This window comes from Sceloporus occidentalis, unplaced genomic scaffold (genome assembly GCF_023333645.1).
Source record: "Sceloporus occidentalis isolate IW3139 unplaced genomic scaffold, rSceOcc1.0.p SCAF_10, whole genome shotgun sequence".
NCBI lineage: Eukaryota > Metazoa > Chordata > Lepidosauria > Squamata > Phrynosomatidae > Sceloporus > Sceloporus occidentalis.
This window is the reverse complement of record NW_028316990.1, coordinates 7,163,145-7,174,710: the sequence shown is the minus strand read 5'-3', so window position 1 is coordinate 7,174,710 and position 11,566 is coordinate 7,163,145.

The following is an 11,566-nucleotide window of genomic DNA, read 5'->3' as shown; positions in this document are numbered from 1 at the left end:
ATTATTATTTGAAATTATTTTCCAAAGCCATGGAATGAATGAATATATATAGTTTTAAATTAGGGAGACTATACCAGCATGCAAAACCTTTTAAGCATGCATCAAAGACAGATTAATGTCCAGAGGTTTTATGTCGAAAAAATGGGAAGAAGAAGGGAGAAGGATGGGGGGAAAGGCCTTTTTACTGAAGACTGATTTAAAGCATTGTCAGGTTGTCAGGGCACCATGGAAACTGAAAGCCTTCAAATAATATTAGCCACGACAGGTCCATCATTTAATAGCAATCCTCTTCCAAAAATTCTCCTCCTTTCTCTGCTTTAAAATCCTGGTCGGAGGACCAATAATATCTGATGCAACAGGGACGAATTAAGAGGGACCAATAACTGTGAATTGGGGGAATGGAAGGGTTAGGGTTACTGCTTCTTCTCTCCTAATTTTATCTTAAATCCATCTACCTCATTTTCCAAAAAAGAGAAGAGCAGGTGGGTTTTGAGGTTGTGAAATTGCATTAGTGTCGCTAAATTGCAATTCTCTTGAATTGCACAAGTATAAAACAAACATGATCAAGATTGGAGAGGAAGAAGAAATGGATAGGGCTCCATCCGCGCTGCAAAAATAATCCAGTTTGATTGCCCTGGAATTCTGAGAGAATGAAAGCCAGTAAATGAGAAAATAATAATAATAAATAATAATAATAATAATTAGGTTTTTTGTGGGGTTTTCGGGCTAAGTGGCCATGTTCCAGAAGAGCTTATCCCTGATGTTTCACCTGCATCTGTGGCTGGCATCTTCGGAGAATGCATTTCATAATGAAAGTTTGGTAAGACGCTGGCCACGGATGCCGGCGAAACATCAGTAATAAACTCTTCCAGAACATGGCCACATAAACCCCCCCAAACCACAAAAAGCTATAGATGGTGACCATCAAAGTCTTTGGCTTCATATTATTATCATCATTATTATTAGCCTTCTCTGTGGGAGACTTCTGGTGCCACAAGAAAAATCCCAGGACTCCATAGCATTGAGCCATGGCAATTAAACCGGTGTCGAACTGGATTAATTCTGCAGCGTAGATGCAAGCTCAATGGAAGAATTGGACAGCGAGGTTGGAATATTTCCCTTCCCTGTAGACTCAGGCCAATGCAAACCACTGCAGAAGCACCTACCTTGCCTGGTTAATAATACCTTTTGCCATTTTGACCACATTCTGGTTTTGCTTGGCCCCATGGGTCCTGATGAAATATTGCAGGGTATATGCCCTATTTGGGGCAAATCATTGGATTTAGCCTGGAAGATCCATCTAGGTATGTTTCCACTAAGGCCTCATTCCCACTTACAGATAAATCAGTGCGCGATCCAAATTGATTGACCGACTTGACATCGGATCGTGGTTTACACTACATTTGCCCCGATCACATTTTCTGGCGTCAAAATAACCCACTTACGGTTCCCATTCGCAAATGAATCGATTCAAAATGATTCGGTTCCAGCCGGCCGAAGGGGAAATTTGAATTGATTCCGATCCGCTTGTGGTTCACACTTGCGTGGAATCAATTTATCGAAGAAGAAACGGGAAAAAAACAGCATCAAAAAGACACGGGTTAAATAGGTCTGGAGCGTGAATCTCCCCTTTCGGAATTCAGCGATTCGGATTAAGTGGGAACCAGGGTCGTTTGAACCAATTCAAACCAATCCGGTTTAATAGGTTGTGGGAATGAAGCCTATATTTCTTTAGTGGAAATGCTTGATTTAAGGGGGCCTCCTTTGACACGGCACAATTATACCACTCTGGTATTTAAAGATGTTATTTCTAGGGTTATTTCCACAACCCGACTCTTGCGTGTCTCGGAGGAGCGACTGTCACTCTATAAAGTTTCCCAAACCCAGCAAACGCACCGCCTATGCGTGGCTCTGCCATGATGTGAATACACTTTTGTGCCTTTTGCCATCTGCCGCTGCCATTAAAAAAATTAAATATCCATCTGTTTTCCCTCTCTCCGAAATGCGCGGCACGCACACGAGGCATTGAGTTTCGTTCCTTAGCGGCAAAGCCTCATCTCACTATCGGGACTGGTTTTAAGGAGTATATTACTCCCTTGTTGCAAAAGCTTTACTGGCGGCCCGTCGTCCGGTGATATTGATACGGTTTGCCCATGTCGGCCCCATGACGCCTCACTTTAATTAAATTAATTAATTTTTCAAAAAATCAACTCAGTGGATTTACGTTCCTCCCTTGTAACGCACTGCTTTGAACTGTGTGGCTGTGTATGTTGGATGGGATTAATTTAACGATGGCACTTATAGAGAAGAGACAGTGTGACATTTGAGTTTGTCAAACGGGAGGAATTTCTCTTAAATCCGAATGAAAAGAAAGTGGGGCCAGAACGCATTCACTTAAAGTCACTAGTTTAGCACAATTAGGAGAATGTGCATTGCGTTCGAACTGGCTTCCCATTGCCCAAAAATACCGTGCCATTGCCCAAATTTGCATGTGGCAGTCTATCACGCAATAACGTGAAACTACATAATTGCATTCGAACTGGCTTCCCATTGCCCAAAAATAGCATGCCATTGGCCGAATTTGCGTGTGGCCAGAACACATTCACTTAAAGTCACTAGTTTAGCGCAATTAGGTGAATGCACACTGCGTTCGGACTGACTTCCCATTGCCTGAATTTGCATGTAGTGGGTTATCACGCAATAACGTTAAACCCCATGGTTGCGTTCAGATTGCCATTGGATTATAGTTCCAATTTCCCTTGTCTGATAAACTCCAAAGTGGTCTGAGCTTTGGACTATGACTCAGGGTTCGAATCCCCACTCGGCCATGGAAACCCAATGGATAGCTTTGGGCAAGTCACACTCTCTCAGCTTTAGAGGAAGGCAAGGACAAACCATTGAGAAAACCCCACAACAGATTCAGTCTTAGGGTTACCGTAAGTCAGAAATGACTTGAAGACACACAAGAAGTTCTGAGAAATGTGCAAGTGTGCAAACAATATTGGGAAAAATCACGGAGTTAACTTTGAATGGCTCTTCTGTTCAAGCTAGACGTCTTGAGAGAACGAATTGCTTTCAAATACAGTTCACGATGGATCTAGCTTGATAGAAACAGAACAGAACAATCTGCCCATAAAACCCGGCGGACGTTTTTAATGCATAATAAACCATGATGCTTTATAAATATTCCCGTCCGCCCCCCCAAGACCTGGAAAACATTATTTCAAACCACACCAAAACATGCCAGTTCACAAAGATGAGAATCCATGCTGAGGCTGAAACAAAATATTCAGTCTGATAAAACGCTGAATTCAAAGATTTTCAGCCTTCTTGGATAAATCTAGCAGAAAGAAAATAGAATGCATGGATTTCAAATATTATAAAAACGGGGGAAATAGGAAAAGTGCATTCGTTTTTTTCTTATACAGCTCATAGATTGATAAAAGGTATGCAATAATTAATCTAAGGGTCATTCCAACAATCATTCCATCCGTAGCAATATAATAATATCTAATGTGAAGTGCGTAGAAGAAAATCTAGGATCTGTACATTTGGGCACAGAGGTTGTTGGTTAGGTTTTATTTGCAATGGAGGAGAGGATTTTGAGGCTTTGGATGCAGAGTCAAAATCTTTATGGCTAGTTGAGGTTCCCTGATATGGAGCCAAAGGATGCGGTCATAGAAATGAGAGGATAAAGTGTATTAAAAAGTGATCAAATAAAGCCACCAGTAATTGAAACAAATGTTGATGTTCCGTTTGCTTTCCTTCCATCCAGCTCTTATTAGGGACTATCATTATTCCCATATAATGAACACAATTGTTTTCTCTTATCAGTTCTGTGCCACGCAAGTTCCTTCCGCAGAGATATTCGATTGTAGGGGAGATCGCATTTCTCCAAACAGAAATATTTTCTGGTTGGGAAAATGTGATTCTTTCTCTAAGATGTGGATTAACCTCTTCCTATAAAATCATGGACTGTCACTGCAATTCTTTTCTCAGGCCTCATTCCCACTACCTTTTAAACAGGATTGCAAATCGGTTTGAACCGTTTTAAATGACCATGGTTTGCACTTGAACCGAATCACCGGAGCGATTCGGAGAGGAGGGCCATGCACCAGACCCATTTAGCTCGCCTCTTTTTGACACTGATTTTTCCCACATCTTTTTGGATAAATCGATTTCGCGCATATGTGAACCAGATCAGGATCGGAATCGATTTAAATTTGCCCTTCGGCTAGCTGGAGTGGATCCATTTTGAATCAGTTCATCCGCGAATGTGAACCACAAGTGGGTTATTTTACTGGGGAAAATGCAATCGGGGCAAATGTGGTGGGAACAGCACTCCGCTGTTGGATCGATTCATCGATTCGGATCACAAACCGATTTATTTGTAAGTGGGAATGAGGCCTTGGACAAAATCAGTAACCACTGCTTCAGAGCTGCAAAACTCTTCCATTCTGTGCTTTTATACTATTCTTCTATATATATTTTTCTGTCTCAGGTTAAACTAGTTTATACCCTCCAACCATTTTGGATTGATAGGGGCAGTCCCAGTTAATCCTCTGACTTTTTCAGCTGCTATTGAAATGCCACAGTTTTCCTCTCCTCCTTCTCCTTTTCCTCTTTGTCCCCAGCTTAGTGTATATACGCATGTATAAGTCTAGAAATTTAGGTAAAAATACTGACCCCAAAAAACCTGAGTCGACTTATCCAGGGGTCAATGTAAGTACTGTATCTGAACTCTTATTTAAAAGAAGGAACCATCTCCTTGTGAAAAGCAAGAATATGTGAAGCACTGGCCACCTCTACTCTCTCATCCATCCAGCCTTAAGATTAAGCACAAAGAGTTATGTCTGCTGGGATTTCATAAGTTCTTTGACATTGTTTTGCTTTGCTTCATCCTTTAGATCCTTTGCTATATGCCCCTAAGTTTTACCCTTGACTTATCCACGGGTCATAGCAAAATCCCATAATTTTGCCCCCAAAACGTGCCCTCGACTTATACATGAAGTTGACTTATAGTCGAGTATATATGGGACTTCAATTGCTGCAAACAGTTCGAAATGCAAAAATTGTTTGCATTCACTTAACTCGGTATAGAGGGGTGAAATACAGGATTGGGTAGAATCTTATACTTCCCAGGAGGCTAAGGCAAAAGCAAACTGCTTCAGCATCTTCTAGCTAGTCTGCTCTTCCTTGGAAATAATTTTTGCCATCTTGACCATACATGGCCATACATGTCCTGATTTTCATCTGTGAAATGTTGGAGGGTATGCTACTTATGTTTTTTAAAAAAAATCAACTCAAGACATCTTGCAAGGCATGACTTACATCAATGGTTCTCAAACTCCAGACATTTTGGACTTTAGCTCCCAGCATTCCTGACTGCTGGCCAAGTTGCCTGGGGCTTCTGGCAGCTGGAAGCTGGAAGGCTAAAATTTGGGCATTACTGACTTATGTAGTACCCAACATGCTTAAGTGTTGCCCTCATGGCATACGCTATTTAAGGAGCAAAAACACAATGGCAGACATAAGGATCTGTTTCCAAATTCTCCGGAGCCTTCCAAGCAGGCTAGGAACTGGCCAAGACTTTTGGTTATCCTCCCACTATCAGCTTTATGGCTTCTTTGTCAGATGTATTATTTTACCATAGATAACATTTTAATTTCATGCTCCCAAAAGAAGACAAAAAGAACAAGAGTACGCTTATGGCTTTACACCTGAAACAGTCAAAGCCTTGGATCAAGGCAGGCTTGTGGGATTATTATTATTTGATGATGATGATAATGGTGATGATGATGATAGAGGGTGACTATGGGTGCATCTACACTGTAGAAATAATGCAGCTTGGCACCACTTTAAGTGCTGTAGCGCCATTCTATGGAATCCTGGTGTTGGTAGTTTTACAAGCCTTCATTGCCAAACAGGGCTGGTGCCGCACCAAACTGCAAATCCCAGGATTCTGTAGGATGTAGTCATGGCAGTTAAAGTGATGTCAAACTTTATTATTTCTACAGTGTAGATGCACACTCTCTGTTTCTTCTTGTTTAGAGAGGACAGTCTTCTATTTGCAGAACTGTCCAATCCACATCTGGTTTCAAGATAACAGACAAGATGCTCTATCAAACATGTAGCTGAGATGTTGTGGCAATGATCCATCTCCCAATCCAACCTGCTAAGCCCACCTTAAAATCCAGGCTGCTGTACAAAGAGATGGAGTTGTGGGAGCAGGCTGCTGAAGGATGACATGTCCAGATCCTGATCCCTCCTACCTGGGAACTGTAATGCAACAAGCAGAAATAGGGGCCCCTGTGGGGTTTTCTCACAACTCTTCAGAGGGGTCTGGCCATGTCATCTTTCAGTGCCCCATTAACCAGCATTGCAGAACCTATCCTTTGGCTACCTGGATTTTAAGGTGAGTTTCAGTGCATTAACAATTGTGTCAATGTTGCGACAATCCACAATTGTCTAGATTACTCCTTTCTAACAGGATGCCAGCATGGCATGGTGGTTTTAGGTTCGATTCCCGGCTCAGTCATGAAACCCACTGGGTGAGGCAAGTCACACACTCTCAGCCTCAGGAGAAGACAATGGCAAACCACCTCTGAACAAACCTTGCCAAGAAAACCCAGGATAGGGTTGCCTTAAGGTTGCCATAAATCGGAAACGACTTGAAGGCACACAACAACAACAGGATGCTGGCCCAAGAGTCATAAGAAGGGAGAAAAAGTGCAAATTTGCCTGTCCACCGTTAGCACCTAGATTGGCGATGCCCAAACTTTGGCCTTCCAAGTGTTTTGGACTTCTGCTCCCAGAATCCAAGACCGTTGGCCAAGACAGCTGAGGCTTCTGGGAGATGAAGTCCAAAACACCTGGAGGACCAGAGTTTGGGAATCACTGACCCAGATAGCAAGACTGCACAGGAGCACACACACGTCACTGTCACAGTCTTCCCTATCATGGTGCAATGTATTGTATTCCTATTTCAGCAATTGCAATTCTTTCCAAAATGTGTACATCAATCAGCATATACACACTGTATGCAAAGTGTATCATCCTCTCTTTTGGGGGTGATGCCCCCAATTTTTGGGGGGAGGAGAATAAAGGGAACAGATAGACCGAAGTCACTACTGAAAGACTTGAGACAACAAGTAGCATCTCCCCGATCTGAACACACCTTTCCCCCAGTAAAATCCGCCTTCTTCCTAACTCCATCCAGCATTGTCCATCCATGTCAGCGTCCGCAAATTTTCTCCATGCAAGAAAAGTTTCCAACAGTACGGCGGTCCCAACAGTGAGGTATGCGCAGATCCATGCATAACTCTTCCATAGAGTTGTAGAGAGAAGAAAAGAACAAAGGAGGAGGATTTGGGGAGAGAGGAAAAAGAAATAATAATCCAGAGGCACAAATGAGTTCCTGAGCGAACTGTTCACAGTGCCAGGCTCTTTGGCGGCATCTCCGTGCGCCGAGTCCCTTTGCAACGGGTTGCGTCCCATCCCACACCATCTGGCTCAGCAGTTGTTCTGCAGTTCTTCCCCTCCTTGCCTGGTGTCTCTCGACAGCCCCTTCCCAGTCGGAGTAGGAGGTGTGATAATAATGTCTGGGACTTTCAAGCGCTTGTCAGTCATGGCAGGTACCTCACTACCGCCTCCGCCACCGCTGCCTCTGCTGACGCATGTTTTGAAGCCTGAAGGACCAAAAGAGACAGAGTCAGAAATTACATGCTGGTCACCTGGAGCTGGAATGTCTTGACACTTGTCAAGGGAAACTGGGTACAGTCAGCGATCCACATTTGCAACTCTGACTTTGGCAGATTTGATTATTCATGGATTTTTAGTAATATGTTCCCTCTAAGAATCTCTAGGGCCTCATTCCCACTTACAGATAAATTGGTGTGCAATCTTGTTTGATCGATGGATCAATTTGACATCAGATCGTAGTTTACACTACACTTGCCCTGGTCACATTTTCTGTCATTTTCTGGCACCAAAATAACCCACTTATGGTTCCCATTCACCAATGAACTGATTCAAGATGAATCGGTTCCCGCCGGCCGAAGGGGAAATTTGAATTGATTCTGATCCGCTTGTGCTTCATACTTGTGCGGAATCGATTTATTGAAAAAACAGTGTCAAAAAGAAGGGGGTTAAATGCGTCTGAAGCATGGTCCCCCTCTGGGAATCGCTTCAGCGATTCGGATTAAGTGGGAACCAGGGTCATTGAAACGGATTCAAACCAATTCACGGTCTGATTTAAAAAGTAGTGGGAATGAGGCCATAGGTCCTCCAGCGCAATTCTGCCAGAAGTTGACCAAAGAGTTGCAATGGAAGACCTACAGCTTCCTAGAGGGTACACTTTTGTGGATTTGATTATTGATGGATTTGAGCAATTTGTTGTAGGTTTTGTCATGGAATCTCGAGGTCCTCTAGCGCAATTCTGCCAGAAGTCGATCACCAAGTCACAATGGAGGACCTAGAAATTCCCAGAGAACACACTTTTGCAGATATGATTATGCATGGATTTGATCAATATGTTCTCTCTAGGAATCTCTAGGTCCTCCAGCACGATTCTGCCAGACGTTGACCATAGAGTTGCAATGGAGGACCTAGAGATTCCTAGAGAAAACACTTCTCTGGGTTCTCAAACACATTTCTATGATCAACTTCTTGTGGATATTGATATTCCTAGATAAAGTTAAAAACAAAGGTGGGTTTTTATCTGCAGTTTTTCCAATTGCACGGGGGGCTTGCAACCCCTAACCCCAGCAAATATGCAGTGCTTACCGTAGTGGCAGCAAACAAGATTGACAAGGAAAAATCTTCTTCCTTCTCCATTGCACTCTTTCTCCAAATTTCCTAAAGTTTGCAAAAACCCTACAAGCAAAAATGCCGCACTGGTGCGCTCTTGTGGCCATAAATGGTGTGCGCAGGAGAGCTCCAGTCTGGTGACATGCCCCATAACCAGCTGCATCTACATTGCAGGATTAATGTGTTTTTGGCACTGCTGTAAGTGGCATGGCTGCATCCTATGGAATCCTATGGGATTTATAGTTTCTTTGGTCTATAGCAGTCTACATTCTTCAAGTTAATACACTCAGAAGATGAAAACTCTTACTTCTCCACCAAGTGCAAGCGGGGAGGATATTTGCTTGTCTACACAGAGAAATGTATTATCAAAACGTAAAAATGAGCCAGCCACTTTCACTTCATGGGTGAAATCGTGTTCTCCACAGAAACAAATTGTTCTTTTTATAACCTTTTCCAGTTCCAAGACCTCAAAATGTTTCATTGCAATAATGCTTTACTCAAGCACTCATTTAATGCGTTTTATTTATTCACTGTCGGCGCGTGCCTCCAAGTCATTCTGGACTTATGGCAACCCTATGGGGCTTTTCTTGGCAATACTTCACAGGTAGAAAAATGCACATTAGGAGGAAATGTTATGCAACACTATATGCAGAATGCTTTCAAAATTTTCAAAAAAGAAATTGCAAACGGATGCTGAAAGGGATCAATATGATTTGTTTGTGATTGGAAAGTAAATACAAATGTGAAAACAGAGGTGGATTTGCCAATTCCTCCCTCTGAAATAAAGCCTAATACAGCATCCGAGGTTCATTGGTGATTTCCCATCCAAGTACTAACACACACACACACACACAACTTTTTCCAGGCAAGCATTCTCTGAAGATGACAGCCACAGATGCTGGCGAAATGTCAGGAAGAAACTCTTCTAGAACATGGACACATAGCCCGAAAAACCCACAAAAAACTACGGATGCCGGCCATGAAAGCCTTTGACTTCATATTCAGGAAAGGCCTGTCGGAAGAGGTCTGTCTTGGCAGCTTTTTTGAAGGTGCCAAGACTGGTGATGCGACGAATCTCTTCTGACAGGTTCTTCCATAATCTGGGAGCAGCTGCAGAGAAGGTCCTCTGGGTGACCGCAGCCAACCTGGTCTTCATCGGCTACAGTAATTTTTCCCCAGAGGACCTAAGTGTGAGGGGTGCATTATACGGAAGAAGGCGATCCTGCAAATAGGTTGGACCCAGGCCATGAAGGGCTTCAAAGGTCATAACCAACACCTTGTACTGCACCCAGAAACTAATGGGCAACCAGTGGAGATTTTATGGTCATTTTAAGATTTACTGGTGACCAATCTGGCTGCCATATTTTGAACTAGTTGAAGTTTCCAGACTAGGCACAAGGGTAGTCCCATGTAGAGCGCATTGCAGAAATCGAGTCATGAGGTTACCAGTGTATATAATAAACCTATCATGGATCTTCTTGGCAAGATTCATCCAGAGGGGGATTGCTTTTGCCTACCTCTGAAGCTGAGAGCATGAGACCTGCCTATGGTCAACCAATGGGTTTCATGACCAAAGTGGGAATCGAACCCTGGTCTCCAGGGTCACAATCCAATACCAAACCACTACACCACACTGGCAAGCCAGGAAACCAACCAGGAGGCTTTCCAAAGCGCCTGTGTGTTGCATTTGCACATCCTTCAATGGCACTCCAAGAGGAGCATCTCTGTCTAGCCTGAGGCTTAACTCTCACCTCTCTGCTTGCGATTCAATGGCATTTAGTGGAATGAGCTCAGTAGGCCATTAGTTCAAAGGCGCTGGCCTCATCTGTTATTAATGATGATAGAACGGCGCTCTTTCTTTGGGAATCAATAAGTCAGAGTCCATTTCTCTCTATCTCTCTCTCAATGCCCAGCTGGTGTACAAACCTACATCTGGGGCGGCAGCCAGGATTGTGAGCCACCGAAAGAGAAGCGATTTTACAAATGCATTTCCAGGCAATGGACAGCAACTGGCAATTGGATTGCGTTATTATTCATAAAGGGCTTGGCCTTGGCTGTATGAAGCCCAGTCTTATTCACAAAGCTTGAAGCCCTGCCAGATCAGCGAGCGAAGAATAAATTCCACACACGCAACACTAGCAATGGATGGATTTATTTTTGCTTTCTCTAATGTTCATATATCTCCCCACCCCCAAAAGCAAAAGGCTTCGTTGGTTTGACTTTATGGGTATAATGAGCAAAGATTCCTAGTTGCATCCAAAAGTGACCGTTTGCGAGCATTTCTTGGGATTTTGCCGGGAACATTTCTGGTTCTAAGCCATTCCCTTTTCAGCCCTGTTTGTTTTCCAGGCAACACAAAGGCAGCAAGTAACTTACAAAGTAATGCAGAGTTGCCAACTTTATTTCAGTTAGTCTCAAAGATGCTACAAGATCTTTATATATTATTATTATTATTGCATCTAAATGCATCCGAGGAAGTAGACCGAAGTCTACGAAAGCTCATGCTGCCAACTTCTTTCTTTCAGTTAGTCTCAAAGATGTTACAAGATCTCTACTTATTATTATTATTATTATTGCATCTAAGGAAGTAGACTGAAGTCTACAGAAGCGCATGCTGCCAAGTCCTTTATTACATGAGTCTCAAAGGTGCTGCAAGATCTCTCAGTGTACAATATATTACAAGTGACGGTCAAGACTTCATGCCTTCTGCACCGTAACGTTGCCTTTGGTTACTTCTATAGTTAGAAAGATATCAAGG